At 38.4% G+C, this 22,855-nt stretch overlaps 1 non-coding gene and 2 pseudogenes across 1 annotated transcript; 1 reads left to right on the forward strand and 2 right to left on the reverse strand.

The window, feature by feature from the left end:
* Positions 1 to 12,732: 12,732 nt before the first annotated feature.
* Positions 12,733 to 16,726, forward strand: LOC127784184 (uncharacterized; annotated as a pseudogene).
* A 694-nt stretch (positions 16,727 to 17,420) lies between these two features.
* Positions 17,421 to 20,158, reverse strand: LOC127784195 (uncharacterized; annotated as a pseudogene).
* A 2,222-nt stretch (positions 20,159 to 22,380) lies between these two features.
* On the reverse strand, positions 22,381 to 22,453 carry TRNAR-CCU (transfer RNA arginine (anticodon CCU)). Its single transcript has one exon. It is a non-coding gene; the product is annotated as a tRNA-Arg (tRNA).
* Between the last annotated feature and the right edge of the window lie 402 nt (positions 22,454 to 22,855).

The raw sequence follows: 22,855 nt of genomic DNA on the forward strand, positions 1-22,855 counted from the left end.
TCAGTCAATGTTGCCAGTGCCAATTTAGTATACAGCCAATTGAAGATGGAGAACCCAAGCTATTATTTTGAGGGCGTCGTGGAGGGTTCAAATGTCTACACCAAGGACACAGTAGATGATCTCGATGACAAGGAAGGACAGGGTTTCATGTCGGGCGATGATTTGGAAGAAATTGACATAGGTCCAGGTGATCGACCAAGGCCGACATTTATTAGTAAGAATTTATCTTCGGAATTTAGAACCAAGTTGATAGAGCTGTTGAAAGAATTCAGAGATTGCTTCGCTTGGGAATATTATGAGATGCCTGGACTCAGCCGATCGATTGTTGAACATCGGCTACCTATCAAACCAGAGGTTAGGCCACACCAGCAACCTCCGAGAAGATGCAAAGCCGATATGCTTGAACCTGTCAAGGCTGAGATTAAACGGTTATATGATGCTGGTTTTATTCGTCCTTGCCGATATGCCGAGTGGGTTTCTAGTATAGTTCCGGTTATTAAGAAAAACGGCAAAGTCAGGGTGTGCATTGATTTCCGAAACTTGAATAAGGCTACTCCAAAAGATGAATATCCAATGTCAGTAGCCGATCAGCTGGTTGATGCTACCTCGGGACACAAGATTTTGAGTTTTATGGATGATAATGCAGTATACAATCAGATCTTTATGGCCGAAGAAGATATCCATAAGATAGCTTTTAGGTGTCCTGGTGCAATCGGCTTGTTTGAGTGGGTTGTAATGACTTTCGGCTTAAAGAGTATTGGAGCTACATACCAAAGAGTCATGAATTATATATATGATGATCTAATCGTCTGGTTGGTTGAGGTCTACATTAATGATGTGGTTGTTAAATCTAAAGAGATAGAAGACCGCATAGCCGATTTGAGGAAGGTTTTTGAGAGAACCAAGAAATATGGCCTGAAGATGAACTCGACAAAATGTGCTTTTGGCGTATCGGCTGGCCAGTTTTTGGGATTTCTTGTTCATGAGAGGGGGATCGAGGTGACTCAAAGGAGTGTTAATACGATCAAGAAGATTCAGCCTCCGGAGAACAAGACAGAATTGCAAGAAATGATCGGCAAGATAAATTTTGTTAGAAGGTTTATTTCTAATTTGTCTGGCAGGTTAGAGCCTTTTACGCCATTGTTAAGATTGAAAGCTGATCAGCAGTTTACTTGGGAGGTAAAGCAACATAAGGCTTTGGATAGTATTAAGGAATATCTTAGCTCTCCTCCAGTTTTTATTCCTCCACAGAAAGGAATACCTTTTAGATTATGTCTGTCGGCCGGTGAGAAGTCAATCGGCTCAGTCTTAATTCAGGAGCTTGAAGGGAAATAAAGAGTTGTGTTTTACTTAAGTCGCTGGCTCTTGGATGCAGAAACTAGATATTCTCCTGTGGAGAAGTTGTGCTTGTGGTTATATTTTTCATGTACAAGATTAAGGCATTATCTATTGTCCAATGAATGCACTGTCATATGCAAAGCCGATGTCGTCAAATACATGTTATCGGCTCCAATTTTGAAAGGAAGGGTTGGAAAGTGGATATTTTCTTTAACAGAATTTCATCTTCGGTATGATTCACCGAAGGCGGTCAAAGGACAAGCTATAGCCGATTTTATTTTGGAACATCATGATGATTCAATCGGCTCGGTTGAGATTGTGCCATGGACTTTATTCTTTGATGGGTCAGTGTGCACTCATGGTTGTGGCATCGGCTTGGTTATTATTTCCCCTCGGTGGGCAAGTTTTGAGTTTGCTTATACTATCAAACCTTATGCAACCAATAACCAAGCTGAGTATGAGACAGTTTTTAAAGGGTTGCAGTTACTCAAGGAAGTTGAAGCCGATGCTATTGAAATTATGGGGGATTCTTTGCTGGTAATCAGTCAATTGGCAGGAGAATATGAGTGCAAGAGTGATACATTGATGATTTATAATGAGAAGTGCCAATTTCGGCTGGTTACTTTGAAGCATGTATCTCGAGAACAAAACACTGAAGCTAATGATTTGGCCCAAGGAGCATCGGGGTATAAGCCGATGATCAAAGATGTTGAGGTTGAAGTTGCCTCGATAACAGCCGATGATTGGAGATATGATGTGCATCAATATCTGCAGAATCCATCTCAATCGGCTTCTCGGAAATTGAGATATAAAGCGTTAAAGTATACTTTGTTGGATGATGAACTCTATTATCGGACGATTGATGGGGTGTTGATTAAGTGTTTGAGTGCTGATCAGGCTAAGGTTGCAATCGACGAAGTTCATGAAGGGATTTGCGGCACTCATCAATCGGCTCATCAGATGAAGTGGTTGCTTCGACGTGCAGGGTATTTTTGACCAACAATGCTGGAAGATTGTTTCAGATATTACAAAGGATGTCAAGATTGTCAGAAGTTTGGAGCAATTCAGCGAGCACCGGTGTCGGCTATGAATCCTATCATTAAACCATGGCCATTTAGAGGTTGGGGAATTGATATGATCGGCATGATTAATCCACCATCGAGTAAAGGACATAAGTTTATATTGGTGGCGACCGATTATTTCACCAAGTGGGTAGAGGCGATTCCTTTGAAGAAAGTTGATTTTGGGGACGCTATACAATTTGTTCAAGAACATATAATCTATCGATTTGGTATCCCTCAAACCATTACAACCGAAACATTACCAAATATTCCGGACTTGGGGGGCATGTGTTAACGACCAAATTTAGTGATATCGATATCAGAGAAGAAGATTATATCAAATCGGAATCAAAGATGAGGATCGTCGCGGAAATAGAGTAAGAATCGGCTGGAGTTCGGATCGGCTACGATTGGGATCGGCTAAGACCGAGTCAGACTGGGTTAGGTGATACAGCCGATTCCGACAATACGACTTGGTGTACGACATCCGGTTGAGTTGATATGCTTCAAGATGATTGCCACGCATGGATAGAGTCCTGAGAAGGCAATTATATCTATTAATTAGGATATTTTATGTAATTTCCTTAGAGATATGTGTGGGCAAAAGTCTGCCGTAAAGACTTATGGTATCTTAGAGTTTGTTAGAGATAAGAGTCGTGGCCGATATAGACATAGTTTGTAATTTTCAGGTATAAATAGACCCCGAACCTCATATAATCAATTAACACACACGTTCAATACAATCTCGGCGCCTCGCCACCCTTTTTCGCTTTAGTTTATTTCGACGAGTTCTTGCTTTCGGGTTGAGCTGCATCGGTTTCGATCTTCAACAAGAGGTAAAACTTGTTATGACAGCTTGCATTCTCGGGATTAGTGCTTCCATCTTTATGATACTCTAATCTTGTTTATGTAATCTGTCGAGTTATCATATATCTTATATAATCTATGGCAATATCGTCATCTAACCTACAATCGGCTAACATCTGCTAGTATAGGACAGCCGATTAGGTTAAATATCGATGTTGGTTTAGATTATATATGATATCTACCACTCTATGAAACTTCCAATGGCTTGATTGTCTAGATATTGTCCTTCTTTTCATACTTATAGCTGCATCAGTCGTTTGATCTTATGAGTCGTGATTAGAATCTCAATCTCTAGCGTGCTTCTTGGTTGCCGATTAGGGTAGTATCGGAGTTTCAGCCGATCTTACCTGATTTAACTATATTTGCTTTGTATGTTTTACTGACATGTTAAATCTACCCTTTATGCCAAGATCTTATTGCATTCAAATATATTAGGCTCTTGTTTGGTATATTCTGCTTGCTTTAATATCTTAACATGGAGTGGTATCGGAGTATTAACCGATACATACTAGATCTATCTGATCGGCTATGCTATGAACATATATAATCTTATTATTAATATATATTTCGATCTAAGTGATTTATACTGTCTCGGCATGGCGACCGATCTATCTCAATCACTTGATTTAAGTATATATCGATATAAGGATTATATATTGTTAATATCTACAGCCGATCGAGTAGATTTAGTTCTGTTTTATTTATTAATGCTTGCCGATCGATGCATATATGACATCGGCTCAAAGATAAATGATATGTCATTGGCACCTAGCCGATCGGCTATCGTTTATAGGTTTAACCACGGTTTTTTTGCCTTTATTTCTTGTTGATTGTAGGATCAAATCAACTGGCACGCTAGCATACCCGAAGGCGAGTTTTGGACCTGCACTGGAGTTAAGCAGATCTCCCAGGCCTCGTGTTTTTCATCAACAGATACCAACAATATTAGTTATATTTAAATATTTTTAGTAAGGAAAATGGTTAAAGCACATGTTTGAAAATTAACAATACAGTACTATAAATTTGAAAGAGTAAAGTCCATCACCGGTCCCTAAACTTGTACCGCTGTGTCATCCCAGTCCCTAAACTCGCACATCGACCGTTCAGGTCCTCAAACTTATTCGGTTGTGTCATCCCGGTCCCTAAACTTGCAGATCACTCGTTTAGTTCCTCCAACTTGTTCAGTTGTGTCACCCCGGTCCCTAAACAGGACGGTCTAAAAATTTTATATCAAAAAATAATTCATATTTTTTTCATGTGAACTCTAATGAAGACAAACTTTATATCAAAATTGTAACCCTCGATGTGACCTACAACTTTGTAGTTGAAAAGTTTTTGAATTAAAACTGTTTAGGGTCCCAAAATATTGTTGCATGTTTATAGATTTTGAAATTTTAATTTTTAAATTACATTTTGGGACAAAAAATGACTTAGAATAAAAAAAATTCAACTACAAAGTTGTAGATCGTGTCGAGAGCTACAAGTTTGATATAAAATTTGTCTTCATTAGAGTTCACATGAAAAAGTTATGAATTATTTTTAAATATAAAGTCTTTAGACCGTCCTATTTGACCCAGATGATATTCAAATCCAAGTTTAGGGACCGGGGTGACACAACTGAACAAGTTAGAGGACCTAAACGAGTGATCCACAAGTTTAGGACCAGGATGACACAGTTGAACAAGTTTGAGGATCTGAACGATCGATTTAAGAGTTTAGGGACCGGGATGACACAGCGGTACAAGTTTAGGGACCGGTGATGGACTTTACTCAATTTTAAAATACAGGAGTACGACATTTCCCCAAAGGAAAAAACATTAACCCAAGCGTAGGTATGAGCTTGATGACGGCATTGACATCCTAGTTAGGCTTTGGTCCAAGAATACGTGGCATAAGAATGGTCTACGCAAGGGTGGAGCCAATTAGGCCATTCACAGCGCGTCACGTTATTTTGAGGAGCTTCGGTGTTCCACATAGGATGTGCTAACGGGTCTCAACTCTCTTTATCTCACAATGCAAAAGGAGCTATGACTGTGGCTTTAACTTTTCATGTCAGCCCCTAACATTTAACATTTAAGTCCTCGTAGTTTGTCAATTTAGAGAATAGTTTAAAATTTACACAAAACACCCTCAAAATGGGAAACATATATAGAACCTCTCCTTCCTAACTTTCCCTATTCCACTTCCAGCGTCGCCTACACCTATCCTCTCCCCCCCGATGACCAACACTCCTCTTCGTCTAGTCGGCGCTGGTGCACCACCCCTCCTATCCTCCTCACCCGACTAGTGACCCTACTCCCTTGGCCGGTGCGCCGATGAGCTCAGTGGCGTGGAGCACGACACAGTGAGGTCGGCGGTATAGGAGGAGAAAACGGCGGGAGCTTGGCGGAGACAAGGCAAGTGGGTGGCTCCTCACCACTTCATTTGCACCCAATCGCCGCCGTTTCACCTTCGCCTCCGCACCCATCCGTCGGCCGGCGCCACTCTCCCTCCCTCCACCCCGACGCTGCTCTCTTCTTCCACCTTCTCCGCTCATGGCGACGGCGACCCTGACAAGGCAGCGTGGCGGTGTAGATCGAGGAGAACTCTGAGGATCCGGTGGAGAAGCCGAGGTGAAGGGAGTTGGCAACGCGGAGCAACGACGATCCCCCATCCTCCTCATCGCGGCGGATCAAGCAACAAGCTTGAGTCGCACTGTCGTTGGGGAACGGTGCAGGGCAACGGCCTCCATAGCGGGGTTCTTCTCGTGTTTTTCTCTAACGATCAGCTCAGTTCTAACAAAGAGCGCGCGTCCAATTTTGGTGCCGAGGGGTTTCGCAGGGGTGCACCAGGCCCGACGTGGCAGGAAATCTCTGTGGTGGCGCATCAATGCCACACGCCAGCTAAGCGCACTATAAACGACCTTACAAATTCTGGTGTTGCAGGACACCGTTTGCCTTGTGTCTTGGCCTAGGATTTTCTTTGATTTAAAATTTATAGAGTACCAAAGTGTTTCTCTACCTTCCTAATTCCAACCATTTATCTCTATTTAATTTCTCCACAATTTTCAACTCTATATGTTCATCCGTTTATCAATCGTAACCAAAATTTAAATTTGGAACTCAGTTTTAAAGTTCATTTGATTTGTTTTCATCATAATTTATTTTTATTATTGACTTTTAAGTTACTAAGGTCATATATTTGAGTTTTGTTGTTAATAAGCTTTACCGCCTATAATTAGCTATGGACGTGACTACATAGGAACTGTACTCTATATTGTCTTAACCAGAGACTCATCTCAGACCTTGTTGCCTACTAGTACACCACATAACGCATGTCTTTTTTTTTTCTTCTTATAGATTTTTCTTTTAAATTATTTATCTGATTTATAATCCAATTACACCATTATGTTCGTTGCAATTAAATATTTACAACGAGATCTTACATGACTATGTTTTGATAAAAGAAATATCTATATTGTAAATTACTTTTATTATATATGTAAGTTACTTTTATTATATATATAAATTACTTTTTGATTTGATTAAATTACTTATTATACATTCATAATGTTGTGAGTTGTTTATTTTGTTATCATTTTTAGTCAATTCCATAATTTGTGCTGATTAACGGATCTAATTTTAATGTCATGATAAAGTTACTTCCTTTTTGTTTTAAGTTACTTCTATAATATATGTAAATTACTTTTAAACTCTACTGAAATTACTTTTATATATCTAAGAAGTAATTTAGTGAAATCTAAAATTAATTTAGATATAATATAAAAGTAATTTGTATTTTTTTCATCAAAATATAATCATGTGAGATCTTGTTATAAAGATTTAATTCTTACGAACATAACTATGTAATCAGATCGTAGATCGGATTAGTAGTTTAAGAGAAAATTTTATTTAAAACATAGGTGATAAGAATCTATTTTCTACTTAGTTGATGAGGAATAGTGCTACAATTAATGTATCTAGATAGGGTCTCTCGTTAGCATTAAAACGAGAGGCCTCTTGATTTAGATTTTGCCATTAGCTATAGGCAAAATAACGAGACCGTTTGTTATTGTAGATATTTTCCCTTCTCAATTTTAAGATCCCCTAAAAATTAGTTTTAGGTTTGCTAAAACTTCAAAAATACTACTTCATATTAGTACTTCCTCCAAAATATAAGCATTTTTAGACCTTTACACAGTCTACCAACAATATTTATAAAAGTAAGGTGTTTTAAATAAAAGAATTGCATATTATGATAGTTTGTTTGATGAGAAAACTAGTAATATCAATTTAACATGATTGATCTCTTCTTTTTTGTTATTAATGGTTAAATTTAAAAATGTTTCTTTTGTCACTATGCTAAAAATACTTATATTTTAGGAAGGAAGGTGTATTATATTTTGAACAGAGGGAGTATATTATATTTTGAACAGAGGGATTATTTTGGGTGTGTTTGGTTGTAAGCCACACTTTACCACAGTTTGCCGCGTCTAAGGTTAGGTAAATTTGACAGGTGTTTGGTTGTAGCCGCAGTTGTGACAAGATTCCCCTCCAACAAATTGAGTCCACACATGTCAATGGCTCAAAAAAGTGTGGCAGGATTCTCTTAGGCTTAGTAAGTTGTGGCTAATAATTTGATCACCTCATCTTAAATAATGTGTGACAACTTTTATTGACAAGTAATGACAAAGTGTGGCTAGGAACCAAACTGCCCCTTTGACCTGCATTTTGTGGCGACCTTTTCGCAGTACCTCGGCTCCATGCGAGAAACCCGATAAAGCTCGGCTGTGGCCACATGCACACATGAGTGCATGACACACCAACAGAGGTAGGACACTGTGGGCTGGCTGGCTGGGGCATCAGCGTTGACAGTGTACATCGCCATGCACGGCCGGACCGGAGACCGGACACCCCGGCCCCTGAACGCCACCACCCGCAGCACGCTGCCACTGCGCACGGGCACGCACGTCCTCGGTCCTCCTTCCATTGAAAAAAAATACGTCCTCAACTTTATTTTAAGTGTACTTATAAGTTTTTAATCCAGCATTTGACTATCCATCTTATTTAAATTTTTTATTTAATTAATATTATTATTATTATTATTATTATTATTAGATGATAAAATATGAATAGTACTTTATATATAATTTTTTATAAATATTTTTAGTGAGCCGAATGAATAATTGAAAATTTTACAAATACATTCTTAATGCAAAATAGGGTGAAGGGAGTACTGGCAGAAGGTGGCCTTTCTCCTGTGCCACGTCCATGCTTCCAGACACTGGAACGCAGTGGAGAGAGAGAGGGGCCATCCATGGTCTCGGTGTCTCAGACTCAGACTGCGAGGTCACGTGGACCGTGATGCTGCTGCCGTGGCGAGCGACTGCGGCATGGCAAGTTTCGGGTCGCACGTACGGGGCAGGGACTACTAGACGGTTTTATGCAACGCGTCACGGATTATCAGGTGCCAGTGCCAGGCCTGCGTCGTCTCTGCCACTGCCTCTGCTCAGGCGGGCCTCGGTGTTATTTCGCGTCGAGGTTCGGGCGTTATTTCGCGGCGAGGTTCGCGCGTGAGTTCGTGACTCGATCGACCATCACGAGGGGGGTGGGGACGTACGAACATGAATTTTGTTTGAGCCTTGAGGTTTCTTTTGCAACTATTGGAAAACGGAATTGCTACCGTCTGACGGAAAATTGGGCCTGGTTTAGTTTCTCAAAAAAATTTCCAAAAAACATGAGGTCCCTACCTGGCGCGTTTTTTTAAGTTAGACTAATCTATTACTTTCTTTGATAATTATAATTTAAGATAATTACGGTAGTAGTTAGGATTTTTTTTCGCGAGATTTTTTTAACTAACAAATAAAAGAAATCTATATCAAATTTTCAAAATTTTAAACCCAGATTTAAACTTGAAATTTGAATTTTTCTAGTTAAATTTTGATAACTTTCAACTTTTCATCTCAAATTTAAAAAACTTTCAACCCGGATTTGAAAACTTTCAATCTAGATCTGAAAACTTTCAACTCGAGATTTGAAAACTTTCAACTCAGATTTGAAAACTTTTAACTCGAGATTTAAAAATTTTTAACCCAGATTTAAAAACTTTCAACTCGAGATTTGAAAACTTTCAACTTAGATTTAAAAAATTTTCAACTCGATATTTGAAAACTTTTTAGTCAGATCTGAAAATTTTCAAGTTCAGATTTGAAAATTTTCAAGTTAAGATTTAAAAACTTTCAACTCAAAACATTTTGAAAAAACACGTGTGCTAAAGATTAAAAAAACATAATCAGAAAAAGCTGGGAAAAAAGCGAAAAAATCGCCAAAAAATAAAAAAAGAAAGGCGTGGCGTGGGGAGAAGCCGCCGGTTGGCGCGCATGCCAGCAACGTTGCTGGCACGCGCGCACGAATTAGCTCTCATGAAAAAACATCACATTGAATCTTTAGACACATGTATGGAGCATTAAATATAGATTTAAAAAAACTAATTGCACAATTAGGGGGGAAATCGCGAGACGAATCTTTTGAGCCTAATTAATCCATGATTAGCCATAAGTGCTACAGTAACCCACATGTTCTAATAACTGATTAATTAGGCTCAAAAGATTTGTCTCGCGGTTTCTAGGCAAGCTATGAAATTAGTTTTTCATTCATGTCCGAAAATCCCTTCCGACATCCGATCAAACATCCGATGTGACACCCAAAAATTTTCTTTTCGTGAACTAAACATGCCCTTAGAATGGATTTCTGTCGAATCTTTCACGGTTAGATCCGTGTCACATTTCATGTTTTGTCCTCATTCTCCTCTAGCTTCGAAGAGATGGCGGTGGACCAACCAATTAGGATTAAGATTATGCTTGGAATGAAAGGGGGGGGGGGAAGAATGAGTAAATTTGCTGGCCTCAAAGGATTGTTGTGGAAGGCGGTGAGTCGAAGATAAGCAATGGAACAAGTGGATGGCAAGGTGACGGTAGCAGTGTCGAAGCCGTGGGGATGGCATGCGGCTGTGGGAGGATAGATTGCGGGAGTTTAGTGGTAATGGCATCTTCAATGACTAGGGAATCGCTGGAGACGAGGAAGTTAAACCACGGGGCAATGACATTCATCGTCGCTGGCTTAGGGTAAGGAAAGTGGAAGAAGGTCAGTTGTTGGAGGGCTTGTGGCTGTGGAGGAGAGGGATCAAAATAGGTGGCGTTAGCGCCGGAGCCTGGAGAGGACGGGGAGATCGAAGGGGGAAGGGGTTAAGGTTGAGATATTGCATGAATCTTAAATCGGATCCAATGTGTGTAGAAAACATAGGATGTAGGTGGAATTTTCTCTTAGATATTATTTGAAAATTCTAATTTAAAATGCCTAAGAATGTTGAAAAAAAAAATCTAAATTTCCAAAAAAAAAACAGATTTCTATTCAATGGATAGTAATTTAATGGTTCCAATAACTCCCACGATTACTTATTCAAAACAAAGTATGCTATTTTCTTATAAAATGTTGAAAAATAAATCACTCTAATTAAAATATGAAGTAACTTTGCAATTCCTAATAAATAAATGTAAAAATATTCAAACTTAATTATGTACAACTAAAGTAAAAGTATATAGATGACCAAATTACACTTATAAAGATTAAATAACTAAAGTTGCATGTTATATAGCACTGCAATCCTATGCTCAGCAATGTGCAATTATAGGTGTCAGTGTTACGGATCATGTATGCATCCTATATTTGTATCCATACCAGTAGGGAATACCGTGTACCCAATATTATATGGAAGGGTATATCCAAGTTTTGTAAATTCTATAGATAATGCCAAAAATCCTCCCCAATAAGGTAAGATGTTGGATTCAGGTATTACAAGGTCTTGTCTGTATATGGTCTTGGATGATGAGTTGCCTATCGGTATAAATACAAAGCCCCTCAGAATGGGAGGGTATTGAAGCATAACCCATAGCCAGGAGCCACATATAAGACCAGCCATGAGAAGCTCGACCCAAAGTTAGTTGCTGACTATAAGTCACTAGAGTAGTTCTCGATAAGACTAGATGGTAGGTTAGAATAGTTGGCTTTCTCAACTTTTGTAATTAGTGCAACACATCGCATATCAATATATAAACAAGATTAGGGATGTAACCCATCTCGGGGGCTGAATCAGTATAGGAATCCATGATTCGCATCTTTTACTCTCAATCTCGTATATACCCTAGTATTAATGTAACCTACGCCATTGTCAGGTCCAACCCTTTGACAATAAATTACTGAATCTTCAGATGCTTGAAATCTAGCAAATCCTTAGAAAAAAAATGTAGGAACATGATAGGAAAGTAAGCCCATCCCTAAGCACGCGTGTCCTAAAAATTATGTGTTTCAATTTAAAACAATATGTTTAGGTTTGTTTAGGATCTCATCATTCCATTTTGTCAAATTTATCTCTCTATGCTCCACTCAATCGGTTCGATGGAGCTGTTTTTTTTTTCTCAACTCCGATAAGTGTTCCGATGATAATCATGACTATACATCACATAGTTGTATTTCGTAAAGACGATTTGAACTTATAGGAAATAAGGATTCCTTTTTCTATTTAGTAAGAAAAAAAACTAAATTATTGAGTTATCCAAATTTCACACTGAGGATTTCATTTTGGGAAGTAGAACTTGTGCTTGTGCAATGGCTTAGCGTATATATACAAGGATTTAGCGAACTTGTGTAATGGATTTGATGCCGATTTTTTGTTATTCAATCACAACAACCTTTTAATTACGAATGTGAGCACATAATTTTTGGGCTTTTGTTTCTAAGCAACATGCCTACGTGACCATGTCGATCCGGTTGACCTGATGTTGATAAAAAAATTGATTGTTTGTTTAACTAAATGTCGGAGAGATTAATGTGCTTTTCACTCAACGGCAAACATAGGATTTTATAAATGTGGTACGGTAAATTAATTTATTTATAAAATAATAAATTATCTAACTGTTATATAATATTATCTCTAAAGAAATGTAAAAAATCCAATATATCATAATAAACCAGACCAAAAATAAACTAAATCTTATTTTTATATATAGATCACATTGTAACGCATACGCATGTAACTAGTAAACAGTGAATTTCACAATTCACTTGGACAATATATATAGTGCATAAAATTTATATGACTATATCGATCAATATTATTAAACTTTATAGCATTCTAGATTATACTTAGCAAAAATATTTTTTTCTTAAAAAATTAGTCAGATACCTTATATAAATACAATTTCTTATGTTAATATATATTATGGAGCGCATATACTATTAGAAGTAAATGTACAATTTTTTGTGACATTAGTTAGTTGATGTGTACGAAGTGTGTATGGGATATGTTCCTGTTAATTTTTCTCTAAGTATTAATGAATCATCATAAAGAAATACTACTAATCAACTAGTTTTAAAATAGTAAAAATATTGAGATAAAGGTGGAGGAGTCGGGTATCGCGTAAAAGAAAGAGAAACCTCCCGTCTCATTGTCTCCTCCGCTCCTTGCGCCGCTGCCAAGACGAGTCGCGGCTGAACAGGGGAGGGGCGGCGATCTTCATCTGGCGAGCAGAGCATGGGAGGGGATCCTGGTGAGCATCCACATTCTCTTTCTGATTCATCTCTCTCTCACCCCACCAGGACTACTTATGTCTGGAATTTGCTTGCGTTCGTTAACCCTACTAGCTTCTCTTCTAGATCTGGAAGAAGCTCTTCTCCTCCTTAATTTGAGAGCCTTAAACCTCTCTTAATACAAGTAGTAACAGTTTGTTTGTTCACCCAAAAGTTTAGGGGTTCATGTCCCAAGTTGGATCCGCCCCTGTTTTCGCTGCTTTGTTACTAGCAGTAACGTGCAGGAATCATCAGCCTTGATAACTCTCTTATTTGCCTTCTTCAAAAAACACTCTCTTCTTTGCCAGCAAATAGCAATCGTGTAGCTGCCTTACTATATTTAGATTACACTGAAAAATGTATATGCTACAATGATTTGTAAAAGCTGATCGATATGCAACACTGCTATGCAAAACAAAATGAAGATTACTAATTAGCACAAATTATGATTTTGATGATCCTTACGGATGAATTAGATTTGAATTGTAGAAAAAATGTTACACCTACTATGTTGTTCTGATTTCTGAAACAAAAGCCAACGGGCCAATTGGAGGTAGGCTGTTGGTATATACGTGTACGTATGTACTCATCAATTCAGCATCCAATTAGTTTGTTCACATCAGTTGAATAGAATCACCACTCAAGGAGCATCCTGCCTACAAATTTAAATGTGTGTTTTGCTTGCTTGTATTTGGAAATACAGTGTTGCATGTGCTTAGATGAAAAAAAATCGGGCTTTGATGCAATGACTTAATTTCTGAGAATATAAGTACAGTTGGCTATTAAGTTAGGCTCAATTTTGTGTTATATATGCTATATATCGTACAACCATTAGTGCTTAATGTTATACAAGCCAATTATAGTTTCTTTTGGGAGTAAAAAATATATTTTTACCCTTCACATTTCGAATACCCAACCTCAAAATCCTGGGTCAACCCCTGCACAGTGCACCCGTGCCGCTTTCCCTTGCTCTTTGCCTGTCGATCCCCCATCTGCCCCTTTTCTAGCAGGTATCTTCATTCCTCTAGCTCATAGTTTCATTGTTAACAGTCTCTCGTTGTATTTGAACCATAAACTATGAAACATTTGTCCTTACCAATTCTTAAATTACTGAATTTGTGATTGCTTATTAGTGAATGTGCCATTGTAGTTGATGAAGCTCCCGTAACTGAAGAAGAACCACCAACAGTTTCCATAATTGATGTGTAAGACCTTTTCTACTTGAACTATATATTACAACATTTGCACATTTTGAACCTAGCTTGTTAAGTTAGTCAATTCTTATAAGATATTATTGCTATATTTCTCACCTTTTTTTCAACTAAATTTGTACTTCCATATGGGATTTACGATGTTCGAAACTTTTGTTATGTGATATAAACTTGTGAATTTGTTTTGAAATTTGATTTGGAAGTTAAAAAGTACACTCAAATTTACCAATGACGGTGCATAATTGCAAAGTAGCAACTACTCCTAATTAACTACTTTGCTCAACAGCATTTACGTAGGCTGGTTTCTCTTTTCTAATAATTTGCCATTTTATATTTTGTAATTTACTGTTGCTTTTACAGATTCTGAGACTGATTTCTCTTTCAAGGATGCCAACAAACTGTGCTCTCTTGTTCGGAAGCAGCAAGCACTTGCCAAAAAGAAAAGGAAGTATGTATATTTCTCTTCTATTACTATCTAAGATAACCCTGTTCTTTTTTTTTTCTCATTCTTGATCCAGATTCAGTATTCTTGTGCTAATACCTTTTTTTTAAGCAGATGGCTGCGGTCTCTGATTCCAAGGGAAGACGGTCTCATCAAACCTATCAAACGACCCAAGTTTCTAAAAGATGCGTAAGTGCACCATTTGCACCATTCTTGGGGTTTCAAATTGTACTGATTGGAAGCTTGCTGTCTACTAATGTGATCATGTCTTGTAAACAAATGGTCTATTTGTTGCTCATTTCAAAATATTGAATTGTTTTGTAATATCACACCATGGGTACTTTTATGCTTTATTACTGAAGCAACTAAGAACATAAATGGATGATCAGGTGGCATTTCAATATATGTTTCTATGTATTCATCTTTGTCATTTGATGGCTTGCAAATCACTTCATGTGCAGAAAATGATGCTAACTTATAGGTCACACACCACTACATGTGCAGAAAATGATGCTAACTTATACGTCACACCAGTTTGAAGGCAGCTATCTTCTTTACATTGTCTTTTAGTGCTATTAAGTTTCTATTATTAGTACTGTTGTAACAAAACAAAAATCTTATTATGAGATTTCTCTGGTTTGCAGGTACTTGGCTGAATCATATGTAAGGAGTGATGAGGTAAGTCATCACATTGTTCTTATCCAGTGACTACAGCCAGCACATTGTCTTACTTGAATATTTCTCCCTAGGTTTCTTGTGAGAAAGTCATAGCCCATGTTGAAAAATGTTTTGATTTCCAAAGCGATGGCTACAGCCACCACATTGTTCAAGATGGCCTTCAGTTTTTTAAGTTGCAAAAAGGCAAGGATGGCTCACTCAGTCCACAAGGTCTTGCAGACATGCAACTCATAATAAATAAGTTAAGCAATGAAGCACTTCATTCAGTGGCTAACATCGTCACCCACAATAGGGTTAGTTTTGAGAAGACCAGGCCAGCGATGAACAAGATCATAGAAGACCACCTACCACAATACTTGGCAAACTTGCGTGATGAAAATGACATGTCTCAACTGTCGCACATTTTAACAAATTCATTCAGTTACCGATCTAATGCCTTAAACATTGCAACACCTATTTCACCGAAAATGTTATCATCCATCAACCAGGCATTAAATGTACTTGGTACACTGACTATACAATCTCTTGTTGCAATGAAAAGGAAGCTTGATGAAATATCTTTCACCCCAAAATTTAGTTTTGTACCTCGTATAAGCAGAAAGGCGCATATGGTTACTGTGATTAGGAAACAGTGCAATAAGATGATTTCAAGGGTTGGGGAAAGTGGTGACCTGCCAAAGAATTTGGCAAAAGCACTATCAGTGGTGAATCTGTATAGGAAGCAAGAGTTGAAATGCATGGACATCTCACAGGCAGAGTTCTTTCCATTCTCAAAGAAAGCTATTTTCTTGCAAAATGATGTCCTGAATGCTATTTGGTCAATTCAAAAGTTGAAGAAAGGGGATCTTAAATTGCTGCGTCCCATACTATGTCAAGGTTCAAACGATGAGATGCTGTTCAAGACTACTGTGAGAAGGTATTTGATAGATTGTTTGTTTGAATGTGATCAGGGTGATTTACCAGATGAGGCATCAGATGCCTCTACGTCAAAAAATTGATTTCACAGAACAAAGGAAGGGTGCAGAGGTAGAAGCTGTACTGAATGTAAGCAGTAGTCTTAGAGCTCTAGTATATCATTGTACAGGAGGCCAAACTGACGATCAGTTAATGAACTGTGGGAGTGAATGCCACAGTGATGAACAAGTGATGAGCTTAGGTTGTGATGACTACAGTTGTGATAATGATTTCGTGCTCACAGAGGGTTACAAAAATTTTGGTCATCAGCAGCATAAAATAGATGAAGCTTGTTCGAGTAGCATGGCCAACCCTGTCGGTCTTTCATAAAAGCCTGTAAAATCTGAGCTTGCATGGATATCTCGTATAAAAGTGTTAAGTTTTCCGCCTATAAATTTCACGCTCCAAGCACTTGACAATGTTTTTATTCAAGGGATAGAAGAAATCAACTTATTTTGGGCTTCTCAATTCCCGTTTCTGAATTTAATTGTGGATCTTTGAATGGCCTGCTCGATTGAAGCACTAGCTAGTTAGCCAGTTATGGAGAATGTATCTCTAGTTCATGTACTATGCTTTTAATGATCAATAAACCTTGTTCTCAAAAAAAAAAAAAGAGCTAGTTAGCTCTGTGTAGCTTGGTGACAATGCCGCTGCGTTATCTCTTTCTGAAATTTGTTTCAGCGAATTTGGGTCCGTTCCTTTGTGTCATTTTTCAGGGCATTTTATTTTCACTACACCAGATCGATCATTTACAAACTCAACTCCCATATATGTTAATAATAAAGTTCTCGAATTGATGTTCCAACCAACATGTTTGGTGTTAAATCAAAAGCTACAACGGCTTTGTGGACCGGATCGACCACATGTTTGTTTACGGAGTAATTATCAGATCGATCAATATAACAACACAAGAAGCTCTGCTCACCTCAGTTATCCTAAATTACTACTCCCTCCGTTTTATATCCGAAGGAAGTATTTGAGGCTCTAGCCTGATCGCCTGATTACAACATCATGGCTGGCTCACATGAAAATTATGGAAATTTCAAGATCAGATTTGTTTGAGAATAGTGCGTCGGACTTGTCAGAGAATAAAACATGATAATGTTAGCACACAGCTTGTATTGCTGTGGAATTAGGGCATAAGGTATGAATTCCATTTAAATTTGGGGGAGGAACTATTCTTATATGCAAACTAATATGATTATTCTTATGAAAATCATAGAATCCAAAACTTCCCTACGATCATTCACCTTGTGTTCCGTCGAAGTCACACAATACCATCATTCATACCATAACCAGAATAACAGCATGCTTCTGAATGAAGCTTAACTGAAGTTTACCATGATTAATAACTGTTGTGCAGGTAGTTCAGTGGAATATAAGCTACTTCATACCTAAATATGGGGTAGAGTGGCTAGTCTTGGTGGTCCCAAATCACCAGAGTATTTACATCAGTAGATTAGACATGTCCATCTTGGACCCAAATGAGACGATACCAACAAGGTTGGTATGTCCATAACATAAAGATATGAGCCAGAACCAAAAGCAAAATGACCAGGTGCATTAGCATACTGTACTTCCTTGAAGCTTTCTCCATATCTGCAAAAATGAAAAAAAAAACGCAAATCAAGTGACATAATTGCTTGGCTAGATTAGTCATCAGAAACACAACTGCACATAGCCCAAGACCATAGAAGGCCAACCAGTTTGCAAAAATAGACTCAATTTACACCGATAGGTCATTGAAACCTTCTAAACAAATAAGCACCCACTGATGTTGATGTCAAATAACTCCTTTACTTACACAAGGAAGAAGGGCATCAAGACATTGAAAACACAATCAGTAGTTTCAATTGTCTAGAAAGTTTGCAATTGTTTATACTAAAGAATCTAGTTTCTGGGGACATTCTTATATATCAATCAGTAACTATCCGCAACTATATTTCCAAAGGAATCTTGCATTTCCATCATTTAAGCAGTTTGCACACAAAAAAGTTTTAACAAGGATAAGAAAAGAGAATGGCATGGCTTCACGTGTAAAGAGAAGAGTCTAAAATTAAATGAACAGGCAGGCAATTCATATCATGGTGTTACATGGAATGGAAAGCAATAAAATGCATCGCAGCTTTGAAACACATAAGAATAATGAAATGAATAAACTTAAAACAGAACAAAACAAATACTAGCTAGCAGAGGCAAACTGACGTTATGCAATTCACTTTACAAAATGCAACATCATAGCCTTGACACTTCTAAAAAAACAATGCACTTTACATCAGTTGGCACATCATTTGGGCTGTTTACCTATACCACAAACCTAAAGTTCACTAATTCAATAATAAACGTGTACTCTAATAGAAGCATCTCCACCCCCCCCCCCCCCCCACCACCAAAATGTACCCTGCAGCTATTAACTGCAACAGTAAGCCAACATGGTAATATAACTAAACAAAAATAAATTGCTTATAAGCATAGCCAGTATACATGTGTAGTATATTTTATTCTATTCTATCATACGGTCTGAGAAAAAAACAACAATGTCCAAACGGCATACTGGTAAATGAGAACAAAATCACCTCAATTTTTGACATTGATAGGTCATTGGGCTTGTTTTTTCTTTGCTTGATGCCCTCAAAAACCATTAAAGTACAAACTTGCCCATTTGAGTTATTATATATCCCCTTGGCAACAAATGGACGCAGCTGCTCTTAAGCAATGTGAACCTTACCAGCAAGCTCTTCCTAAAAGGATATCAGTATATCACAACTAAATTACTGCCTCCACAGATTAGAACCTCAAGTCAGCATCACAATGGAATATGGAGATAACAGTGATTACTTCTAAACGGAAATCTTGTATGGTAAAGGCAGATCAACAACTAAAAGATGGCAAGGTAAATTAGAGGTGAGAAAGGTCAGTCAATCAATCTATAATGATCGCTTGAGCAAGCCCGACAGCAACTTGATCAGTTCCTTCTCCAGGCCACGCCCCTGCAAAGACACCCTGACCTGAGCCAAAGTCAGCTGCTTGATCTTAGCATCCAAGGCACTGGCCTTGCTGTCAGCAAGCTTCAAGAAAGCCTCCTTAAACTAGTCGAGATGATCTTCATCCAGAATTGAAACCACCTTCCCAAGGAAAAAGTAGAAGGCCTTCTCCTTGAATTGCCTGTCTATGTCTGTGTTTCTCCTGCTATGCTTATGGCTGTCCCCTTTGGCTGAGGCCTCCATATTCTTCTTCTTGTGCTGCTGAGGAGACTCACCGACCTCGGGCATCACCGGAATCGGACTCTTGGTCGTCATCCTCATCATCATCGGACGGAGGCACATTCTTGTTGGCCTGAAGCGCTGGGTTCGGCACCGGCAGCGCCTCGTCGTCACTGGAATCGGACTTTTGGCCGTCATCGGAATCAGAATCAGATTCAGACTCTTGGTTGTTCGGCGGCGGCGGTGGCGGTGGCGGGGCGACGAGGGGGGCTTTCTTGGTGGGCGTCCCATGCGGCACAAGTTCCTCGAGGACTCGAGCTCCACCTCGTCGTCCCATGCCGCAGGAGCTGAAGGAGAAGACCGAGACCTTCAATGGGAAGAAGAAGACGCCGCCGCCGGAGGTCGGTGAGTCTCTTCAGCAGCACAAGAAGAATAATATGGAGGACAGCCATAAGGAGAAACACAGACATAGACAGGCAATTCAAGGAGAAGATTGCCTCCTTTTTTCTTGGGAAGGTGGTTTCAGTTCTGGATGACAAGCAACCATGTCCTCTTCGTCAGAGCTTTCTTGCGGCGGCTCCGGAGGAAGCTGGTGAGCGTGGGAGTCGGAATCGAAGAGTTGGATTCGGAGGAGCGGAGGACAGGCCATGGTTGCTCCGTTGGTGAAAGGGGAGAGGAAGAAGAGAAGAGGAGGCGGCGGTAGGGTTTCTTGTGCTCACCTGGGTTGGAGTTGGCTTTTGTCTTGGGCTTCTAAAAACCTTTGGGCTTCTAAAAACCTTTGGGCTTCTCTACTCTAGGTCTCTAGGAGACCTTTCAGCTACCACAAAGGCAATTTTTTTCCTGTAAATTTATTACTTGTATTTCCTGATTTTTTTTCCCTGGTTCGAACTAGTGTATTCTGAGCAAGCACTTTAGTTTAATTTAGGCAAATGTTGCAATATGATATCTAACTTTTGTGTAATTTGCTAGTAGATTAAAAAATTTGTGCCAAATGTGCCACAACAGGAGAGCACCTTAAAAAATGGTAGTTTGGTGGAGGATGTTTCCGATCCAATTGGAATAAGAAAATTTCCAAATAGATGGGCATGTACCTATGGCCACAAGTTTCTACCATGACGTTCGAGTGAAAATTTCAAAATTATGTAACTATAAATCTGCTATCACCTCAAGTATATTGTTGTCATACATTATATATCTTCACTCCACGCTAAGTTAGAAACTTTTGTCCCTATGAATATTCCTGTATTTTGAAGAATTTATCTTTCTAGTTCGGCCGGAAATATTCTCCAACAAACTACCAATTTTAAAGTATCTTTCAACTGGAAAGTATCCTTTAATAATAGCAAATTTTGTTATTGTAAGCTTAAAGTATCCTTGGGTACATTTTTTGATGCCTACCAGTAAATTAGACAAACTTTAAAGTAGCAAAATTTTCCTTTAATTTAAGAAGTGGAGTGGGCAGGTCTAAGTTTCGCTGGATTATTGGCATCATATGCTAAATTGAACTTTTTCCCCATTGTAAATCAGCATTTTCTGATATGGCTATAATATTAAGTTCACAATCTACAATGTTGTGCATGCATGTTCCTCCTCGAGTATGAACTCATCGAGATCAGAGATGGCGCTAGATCCCTCTTGTCAGCCTCCACAGGCACCATATTGGGTCTATCTAGGCTTATTTCTGATGTTGATGTTTGGCGGCGTGTGTTGGTGTCTGTTCTGACTCATGTGTTGTGTCTTTATGTGACCCCTCTCCTCTTAGGGGGTATTGTATTTATACCCATAGATATCCTTTTGTTCAGGTAGGACTAGGGAGACCAATATGGATACAATCCAATTAGTACTTGTCGTTTCTATATAGAACTCTAGTTGTCCTTCCTTATGCAGAACTCCTTCTATATATGAGGTATGATTCCGTATAAGACTTAGTATATGGTGGGCCCCTTCGAGCTTAGTCGATTACTATTGGGTATGTGGTATCCATAACCCATGACATTTGAATTTTTTTTCATATGGTTATAACTTTGTTGCTATAAACTTTATAGTATATGAGAAAAGACAAAGATTAGTTTTGAAGGCCATATCGAGCTTGGCTGTGCTTTATATTATAGGATAAAGAGAGTAGTATTTTCTAAAAGTAAAGCCTTATTTTATATTTGGCATAGGGCCTCAAATTGCTAGTGACGATCCTAACTATAGGAACACACACACAACAAAGGACTTCAAGATGTAGGAAAAAGTGAAGACATTTCATTTGGAACACATGAATTGGCAAAATATAGGAATCTTGCTAATCAAGTTTAAACCCTTACTTATTCCTCAAATGAGCTCAAATCCTCAAACTATGTTCATTTGATGCTCTATATGACTTGATTTCATTGGTTCTTGGACTTAGGAAAGTAAATAATTAAAAAGTGGTATAGTTCTAAAAAAATGATATAAGTGGATGCTTGAATTCCTGCGGAACAGTTGTTACAGAAAATCATTCCTTTAATTTTGTTACAGTATATTCAATTCCTTTTATTCCAAATGGATGAATACTAGATTTTCCTATAGGATTTCAAATCCGATGTCTTTCTTCCAAAAATCCTTCAAACCAAAGGAGGCATGAAGATATGTTCTACCACTCAATTGTTTAGGGAGAGTAAAAAAGAGAAGTGCTATACGTATGACCGATGCATACGACTCGTGTACGTCTCACCTCATTAGACTAATCACGTTGCTCAGATTACTTCTATGTGGGTCCAGTTTTTTCATAGCTAGTCAGGGTCATACATGAGTCGGATGTACGAGTCGTATGCATAGTCATTCTGGTAAAAAATGTGGCCAATAGTGGCAGCATGGGGGCAGGGCCCGCAGGCAAAAAAAAAAAAAAGAGAGAAAAGCTTCAAAAAAGAGCAGCTCCAAAAATCCTTCAAACCCAAAGATAGCAATTGTTTAGGAAGAATAGAAAAATTCTGGCAGCATGGGGATAAGCAAAAAAACAAGAGGAAAGGTAAAAAAAAAAGAAAACAGATACTTAAACGCGCCAGGTAGGGGTCGAACCTACGGCCTTCTGCTTAGGAAACAGACGCTCTATCCACTGAGCTACAGGCGCCTAGTTAGGCGTTTTAAGATGTTAACTTATACTACTTATCAAATCGTAGTCCTCTTGTAAAAAACAGTTAATTGGGATAATTTATGGCTTGACTTCAGAACGCTGGTCTTTAGCTCATCTTTGCTTGTTGTCGTTATCAGATGTAGCTGAAATTTAAAACTTAATAGAGTTGAGTTCATCGTAGATATATAGTAGAAAAAAGAGATAATCTCTTCTATGCCACTGAAAATTGATCTGATCCCTTATATGCCACTGAAAATTGGCTCTTTTCTTATATGCCATTGGTCTAAATTTGCACACACTCTCATGCCACTACCGTCAGTTGACCGTTAACTCTTAAGTAAAAAAGACATATTTGCCCTCTCTGAGTTGTTAGGCATGCCCTATAATTAGAAGGGTAAA

This window comes from Oryza glaberrima, chromosome 1 (genome assembly GCF_000147395.1).
Source record: "Oryza glaberrima chromosome 1, OglaRS2, whole genome shotgun sequence".
NCBI lineage: Eukaryota > Viridiplantae > Streptophyta > Magnoliopsida > Poales > Poaceae > Oryza > Oryza glaberrima.